We start from the raw sequence: 8906 nt of genomic DNA on the forward strand, positions 1-8906 counted from the left end.
ATGGAAATTCCTAAAACATGAGCCAAAATTGCACCATCGTCCGTAAGACTGTGTCAAACCTGTTTAAACCTGTTTCAGTTGAAACCTGTTTGGACATGAAATGTTGCGTCGCGCTACTGCTGGCGTGCCTTTGAGTTATCACAAATTTTTCTGATTCATTCTTGAAGTTGTGTGTTGGAAGTCGGTCGCACATTTAACTGGTTTATTTGGTGCTTGCTAGCTGGACAAATTCTCCGTCTTTTATCCAAGTAATCTGTTCTGTAGTGACAGTTTTTCAGTGGTGTACGGCGTTGCACCCCCCTCGTTTTCGATAGCCTCGGGCTAATTTTACAGAAATACACTGTTTGAAAACAAGTTCAAGTGTGTGTTTCTTCGGTCATTATATACAGACGAACGGATTCGGGAACTTTATGTTAAAATTTTCCCAAGAAGAGATTATGGTTTACCGCTGTGACCAACGGTACGCCACTGAAGTACAGATGCCAAGCAAAATTTGTCTCCCCGGAACATTTTGACTATTTTTGACCAAAAATAGCCCTTTTTGGTAGTCATTTGTGAACCAACAATGTCAAAATTTTTCCTCAAAATTGGCATGATCAGTGGCGTACGCAGGGGGGGCCATTGGGCCATGGCCCCCCCTCCCGTTAAAAATGTTTTAGTAGTTAACGACGTAGATTAAGGCATTTAATATGTTTTGCATTGCTCTGTCAAAGCAATTACTGTAACAATGTTGTTTTATAGACTAAGCCAATACGAAATACATAGCCCAATCCACCTACCCCACCCCGGATATGCCAATGTAGCATAGTGTTCTGTAAGCCTATTATAGTGATTAGTGAGAGAAATGGATAGTCTAAACTAGGGATATCAATGGCCAGTGGCATAGCCAAGGGGGGGGTTGGGCCTTGGGGGTTACAACCCCCCCCCCTTTGGCACACGTGTGACGTCACGACATTGAGAATGATGCTTTCAGTCTCTTTATGCTTGGGAATGATGGTTTCAGTCTACAAAAGACTTGCCTAATTTTAAACAAAACTGCATTAAAAGAGCGAGTTTTGCCAATACCAAACATCTCAGCCAGGAATTAACAACAAGAAAACATAGAGACTTAGCTTTATTTCCGAAAAATGCCGAAGAAAACATGATCTTATCCTTTTGCTATGCCACCTGACAGCACCACTTTACAGAAATATTCATACCCACATTTTTGTTGAAAATGCTCTCAGAATGCACCAAATTCAAAGGATTTTTTTCAAAATTTTCTGGGGGGGGCCCCCCAGACCCCCCGCTGCTGGGTGTCGTTTTAAGCGAAAATGCCGTCGGGCTTCGCCCGCTGGTCGTCGAAACCCCCCCTTTCAAAATTCTTGGCTACGCTACTCTCAATGCCCCCCCTTGAGAAAATCCTGCGTACGCCACTGGGCATGATGTTAAATAATATTGGTTTTACTTCGTAATCAGCTAAATTATTGTTAAAGTGAATTCAATTAGCCGCAATTTATTGAAAAATTTGTCCAAAATGTACAAAAGTTGCAATATATCGCTCATAAAGTTGTTGGATTGGGGGGCGGGCCCCCTAGCTATGCCCTTACACACTGCTCAATAATTAAAAAAAACTGTAGGCTAAGTTACTGTGCACGCCATTCTTAATATTTTTATGTAGCCCCATGTCTTGCGCACTGGTCGAATCATGCAAGAGCGCTGCAGCACATTTAAATTACCGAACCGCAATGAAATTACGTGCGAAATAATGTTTTCTACTGCAACGCCTAACGGTCGTCGGTCGCGTTGTTAAAAAAAAAACAGGAAAAATTTCATTGTTTTCAAGAAACAAAATTTAGTTTTGGATAGAAAGTTCAGTTCAGTTGTTTTTATTTCTGACCATCATATCAAAATTTTACGCATTTAAGTTAAAAATTGTTTTGTGCCATGATACGTAGCCTAGATTAAAAATAAATGATGGAATGATGATGGAAGACCTTCTTCCATCCCATCATCCAAATCTTCCATTCCATCCTTGGATCTTCCATCCCAAAATATGCTTCCCATCCCATGCCTTGCTCCTATGGCACGTTAAATAAAGTCACAGCTTATGTTATACCAGTGGTTTTCAAACTGGGGTCGGCGGTCCTTTTGGGGTCCGCGAGACAATTTTCTAGGAAAGTGAAGCACCTTCCAAAAATATAACACAATCCCAAAGAAAAATTTTTTGTGGAAAGTAAAAATTTTCAGGCAACTTATTTTCCAAACCAAACTTAAAAGATATATTTTAGTAGCCTAAGCTGGCTTGGCATCCCTCACACAGTTTTTTAAGCCTGGCCTTTTGTTTGCTTGTGATAGCCTTTGTTTCGTTTCTATCCATCGCCTTTGTGACATTAAGGAGTGCAAAGTAGTGACGTGCTCCTACAACACTCGTGTTTACCAGATCAAGAACAGAATTACGAAATATACTTGACTAAAAGGAAGTAGGCCTACGGTAGGCGAAGTTGATTAAGGCTGGTTATTTTTAGTGATTTAAGGTTTGAATTGAATGCTTTTCCGAACTTTTAGCTTTTTTAGCCTTATTCAGATATCAAAAAATGTCGTAGTAACCTATGAGAAAACCAAAAAATGCACCTACACAACAAGTTGTCACAGTAGCCTTCGCACAAATCAGTGATGTCACGCATGATAGCGCTACCAACATCAGTGATGTCATATGTCACGCATGATTGCGTCGACCAGTGGATTAGCAGGTTTAAAGTGCCTGCCGTGGTCCGTGGGATCATAGATACTGTGGTCAAGATTAGCGCAGTTATTGAGCTGTTATGCTATTTCCAAAAGAAGCTCAGCGAGGCAGGACAGCATTGCAATTGCAAAGTTAAGGTTTCAGTAAGCGCTTTCCTTACGTTTTTGTGAATAATTTTCAAACGCGCAATTTCCAGCGTTTGATATTGACAACCGCGCAATTTCCAGCCTTTGATGTTGACAGCCGCGCAAATGCAGCAGCTGAAACTCTTCTCCCCCGCGCAATGTTCAAACTTTCTAATCTGGGTAGGCTATATACCGTATCAGTAGTTAGCACGGCCACAATCGGAAAATTACCCAGAGAAATTCTCAAATTCCAGCAAATTAAAAAAACTCTAACTTTATTACTCACATTTGAAAAGACATAAAAAATAATTAAAAACTGACTAAAAAATGCACTTCGTGTCAAAATTTAGTTAAAAAAAATTAATAAAAAAAAAGAACGCTTCCGGCAGTATCGAACTCAGTCCCTCTAGAGTCGGAGGCGGCGACGTATCGCATGCGCCACGTTACGAGTTGAGTGAGATGATTGGATTTAGAACTTATATGCGCTTCTCGTCTTTTGCTTTGAAAGAGAAAAAGAAAAAAGTGACTGTATAGTGACGTCATGACCGGTCAAATAGTGTTTCAGATTCAAAGACCGGCGCCGGTCAAATAGCCACTGCCTAAAGTAATCGGTAAGCACTTTAATAGCAAAGTTTCAGTAATTGTCAAGAAAACCTGGAGCCAATCAGAAGCTACCACAGACATCTTATTATAACTAGACTGCGCTTCTCGTATTTCGATTGAAGAAATTGAAAAAAGGCGGCGGCCATTGTTAGTGTCTCAAACTCGCGTGAAAGCTGCGCTGTTAATGTTAACGATAACATTTCTGAGCTGGTTGCGCTTCTGCAGAAAACTAACTTGTTAACTATAATTTAGAACTTTGGTGTAATAGAGGTTTTATTCATCTATGAAATGAATAAAAGCATGTGTTAAATTGCACAGAATTATACATACAGTCTATAATATAAAGCAAAAACACTGCGATGCGAGAGCACGTATACGATACACTGAATGCATCATTTCCAGCAGTTCAGCAGAACTCTTACCGTATTCAATTTGGCGTTACAGCTGAGCTGATGATTAGCTTATTGTAAAAATAGCAACAAACAGTTTATTACATCAAACCTAAGCGAATGATACGCTATATTATAGCGGCTATAACGTAGGCCTATAGCTCAAGAAAATCAAAACAAATTAAATATTCACCAATACTGATGTGATGTCGAAAGGAAGTGGTTTATTGGTGTTTGAAAAGCACTGTTTTGTTAAGCGTTTTACGAACCAATTTGCCTTGTATTTGCTTGCAGGTTTCCTTACCAATGTGGTAAAACCTAATTTTTAAATAACATTTGGACACAGTTTTGACTAGCGTAAAAATGTGATTATCGGTAACGGTGCATTCAAACACATGATCCGTGAGATTAGTAAATATCTTGGAATGATTTATATTTCCAAGCACAGCTACCGCAATAGCTTCCACAATGCCTGGACGAAGAGGTAATCTCCCAGCTGTGGTAGTTAGTAACCGTTTAATGCATAATTCAGTTTCCTCACAAATATATACAACACTGAAAGAAGGTTTAAAAAGTCCACTTCTATCTTTAAACGATAAGAAGCTGGGTTGAACAGGTAAAGTGTGTGAACTCAGTTCAAAGCGGCACCTTGCACATAACGTTATCTTTGCGCACATTTTGGCAGCATAACCAGCAATGTACGAAATTGCAGCTTTTTTGTAAACTGACAAAACGGAAATGTTTGGAATGTCAGCATAATCATGATCCATTTGAGCGGGTGTCCTCTTCTGCAGATCGTACTTTTTCACCAAAGATGTTGTGGTTAAAGACAGTTCTCCCTGGTCTGTATTGCATGTGTCAGTCAAGCAATACAGAATGTCAGTATCCTCTTGACTGACACAGTTTCCTTTTCCACCTTTAATATGACTTCTCACTAGGAGTCGCTTGAAAGCAGCAGTGAATTGCTGGCACGTTGGGTTGTTGTTGCAACCACCTGCTGATCGAACTGCACCAAAAAAAAGTTCCAAGTGGTCCTGGCTGAACTTATAAGTCAATAGATATTTTAAGGGTAGCTCGTTGTCCCCAACCAAATCTGCAAAAAGACCTTTCACTGCTTCAATACAAATTAGGAAACCTAAGAAACCTGTTTTTCGACGAGAATTGCACAACGGAGTACCGTCTGCACGTTTCAATTGCAGGATGTAATTGTAACACTTATTAAAAAATGGAATCCAGATGTTTTTGTTTCCTTTGCGCAAAGGCGATTTAAAACCTTTTGCTATAGGATTGCGGGAGTTCAGCATGTCAAATAGAGTATCAAAAATGCGAATAAACTTTACGGTAGCTTCACTTCCTTGAAATTGCTTCAGACGTAAATTTTCTGTGCAGTATTGCAAAGCATCGGCAACGCTACTGCTTAGCACTTGTGATGCTAAGTTTACCTTCATTTTTTGTTGCCAATATTGTATATGTGTTTTCGTGAGCTTGTTTGCGAGTCTCAAACCCTCTTCTTCTTGAAGTCTCTGCAGATCTACAATGTATTGCCACTTAATCTTGTGACCTTCACCATCTAGTAGCATTTTCCAGTCTGCAAATGTATTTCGGACCAACTTTAACATGTGACAAACATCAAGCATAGTGTAAATATTTTGCTGAGGACAACAAGGGTGTGTAAACGAAACTTTCAGTTTAGTGAGATCTAAAGATGCACCCAGTTCTGAAAACATAGTTAAGTGGTAATGAGGTCCATCACAAGTAACAGAAACGACTTTAGCACCAGCAGCATGAAGTCTTTCAATGCAGATTTTTACTACATTAGCGCGCTCAACCGCGTTAAGACCATTTACAAAGAAATACGCACAGGGTACTTTCCAGCAATCATTTATGGCAACAGCCATGAGGACTAAAACATCAGTTGCATGTGGCAGAGAGTCATCATCAGTGATGCCATTTCCCATATCAACGAAACCTCTGAATCTTTTCCCATCCCAGGCAACATGCTTTTTAATAGCCATTTCATCTAGTACCAATGAACATATAACGGACCTGTGGTTTTCGTGTGCATGTTTTACTTTTTCACTAATTGCATCAAATGCAGGTTTTACAAATCCAGGTTCAGCAGCGACTTTGCCATACCATTTCCTGATTTGGGACTGGTGCGGTAATACTAAATTGAATGTTTGCCTCACATATTCATATGCCTTAGCAGAATAAAATTGTAATGTTAAGGCAAACGATCGCAATTCACTGGAGTACTTGAAACCTTTTCCAGTTTTCCCTGAAAACATTCCCTTCACAATATCACGAGATACTCCGGAAAGAGAATGATGCAATGCATCCGTACAACGTAAAGAAATCATGTTTTTGTCTCGAAGCAATGATGTAAGTTCTTTTAAAGATGAAACTTTAACTTGCAGTCGTTTAGTCTTTTGATTTGATACTTTCAATTTCTTCTGAAGCTCATTGCATCTCTCGTTTGCTTCGTTGGTTAATTTTTTTAGTTTCCGTGGTGAGTCCTGTATGAAGTATCTGTGATCATGCTGGACAACCTCATAGGCATTAGGAAGATCTTCTCCAGTATCGCGGACCATTAAAGGTAATATAATCTTCCTCCGTTTCGAAGGCGAAGGTCTTGTTTTGGTCACCTACAAAAGACATATTTTAGCTTGCCTAAACTGCAGGGTAATCATGTCTCAACAATACAATATTTAACTCTCAAGAAAAAAAAGCAACAACAAAGCAGACATAAAAGCTATTGGAAACAGCAAATAGCGGTAGGCTACCGTACTGGGAACTCCACAGCATGTGCAGCTTAAAGCAAAGTAGCTTGCATTGATTTTAAAGTTGTATAAGCATAACGTTTATTAAAACCAAGTCTCATTTTTCAAAAAAAGTTTTAAAGTTGCATCGTTTTAATTTTATAAGCATAAAATTTACAAGCATACCAATCGTAATTTTTTATGAAAATATTATCATGTCTAAGCATCCCAGCTTTCAAATCACATTATTTCAAGTGAACAAGGATTCCGTGACCGGTTCGCTCTTCTTAGAGCACATCAGACAGACTCAGGTTTCGAACCCAGACCTCCTGGTGTCTACAGCCAGACAAGTCTGATATTTTAACTACTCGGCCCCCCAATGTTCCATGTCTCAATGGTGGCAGATTAGGATTATGTCTGCTTGAACCCCTCTACTCGACAGAGCTTATGCGATCTCATAGTAGCCTATATACCCAATTAAAATTTACAATATGTCACTCTACAAATAATTTTATTTATTTGGAGTTATGTTTATGCGTCTTGCATAGCCTACAAGTCGCAATGCACATAGGCCTAAGCGTCTGTCTTCATTAAGCAGATACAAAATACAAGGTAGGCTATAGGCTATTTGAAAACTGGAACTAAATTCAAAAATAGCCTATCATTGGCCAACAGTGCGCATAATCATAATAATAATAGTCGTGTTTTTATTTAAGCCCATTGCGGCAGTTAACTTTTCGTACGTTTTTCAAATGATTACCTTGTTCAAATGCTTTGGAAATGCCTTAAAACGAGTGGGGACAGCGTTGTCTCGTAAAGTCACTCGCTCACCACAGCGATACATGAACTCTTCCTTGAAATGATCAGAACAAATAAATGTGTGTTTAGAAGGTGTCCAATTGGCACGCTTGACGTTCGCAATCCATAATTTTCTTCGTTTTTCATTGGTTGGAAATCTAAGCAACGTAAAATAGCATGAAACGTTATAGGCTAATGTAGTAGCTAGGCTATATATTGAAAGCCCGATTTCACATTTTTTTTTTTTTAAGAAAAGCGCCACAATTTTTGTCCAAAATATAACAAAAAAATTACAAAAATCTCCGCCTAGAAGGAAAAGAAATTAGTCAGTGTCAGTCCGAGGATAAAGATTCAAAACCAACCAACCAGTGTTATCGTTACAATACTAGTATTTTCTATTTTCTCATAGCTCGCTAAAAGTATCACAATATTTCCATACCTGTGAAATGAACGCGGAAATGTTCTCTTCGCAATTGATTCTTCATCCTCGCTGCCTTCACTGCTACTCCTTTTATCATCTGAATTGTATTTTCTTCGTTTGCTACATCCATATGCACAGCACGCCATATCCAAAGTCCAGGGGTTTAAGGTTTTTAATGAAATTTTATTAACCCCAGAATTTGAAACACTAATTTTTGAACTAGCGTTTTTTTAGAATGAATAGATTTTTGAATTTGAAACGTAAGAATTATCGTAATTGTCATACTATAGGCCTACTATATTATATCTAAAACTTGTTTGTGCGGAGGTATATAAAGCACTTTCAAAATAAAAGAAAAAGAAAGCAATTACGTAAATTAAAATTAACAAATTCCAACAATATGTTTGCGATTGTAGAACAGCAAAGGTGAAATCATATAAAGATTTCGTCATACTAGGTGAATTGCGGAGATATTTATTAGTTGTTATTTCACAGCAACTTGAAACTGAAGCTATATCTTTAAAAGTTATTGTTGATGAAATCACACGAATTTACGTCATAATGCAACGTTTTGCTACAACGGAGAAAATCGAAAGCCATCAATCTCTATTGAACAGAATCCTGGTAAAAGCTGCGGTTGTGTTGTTGCATAGAAAACTATTTGTTTTGTCAATTATTTGTTCACAACAACTGAGTTTTTTAAGAAACGCAAATATTATAGGAGAATTACATTTTGTAGAAAGTTAAGTTGTGTTCAGTCGTGTTCTCATTGCTTTAAGAATTGGCGCTCCAGTTGTTTCAGGAACGAGGAGGCGACTGATTCTTAACTAATTAATTCATCTACTTCTACTTGTTTTAAAGTATCAGGTTTGGTGACCGTGCTTAACTACTGTATAGGCCTATTTATCGATTCATATATGGCAATATTAGATCCTTTCATGCACGTCTTAAACCATTATAGTTTTGCCACCTTTTCCTTTTGTTGGTTTTGTTCCTGTATTTCTTTTTCACAATATCATTTCTTTTGCATTCTGACAAGGAAAAATAAATTGAATTGAGTTCAAAACAATGAAAATTCATTACGGG

Source organism: Aplidium turbinatum, chromosome 7 (genome assembly GCF_918807975.1).
Source record: "Aplidium turbinatum chromosome 7, kaAplTurb1.1, whole genome shotgun sequence".
NCBI lineage: Eukaryota > Metazoa > Chordata > Ascidiacea > Aplousobranchia > Polyclinidae > Aplidium > Aplidium turbinatum.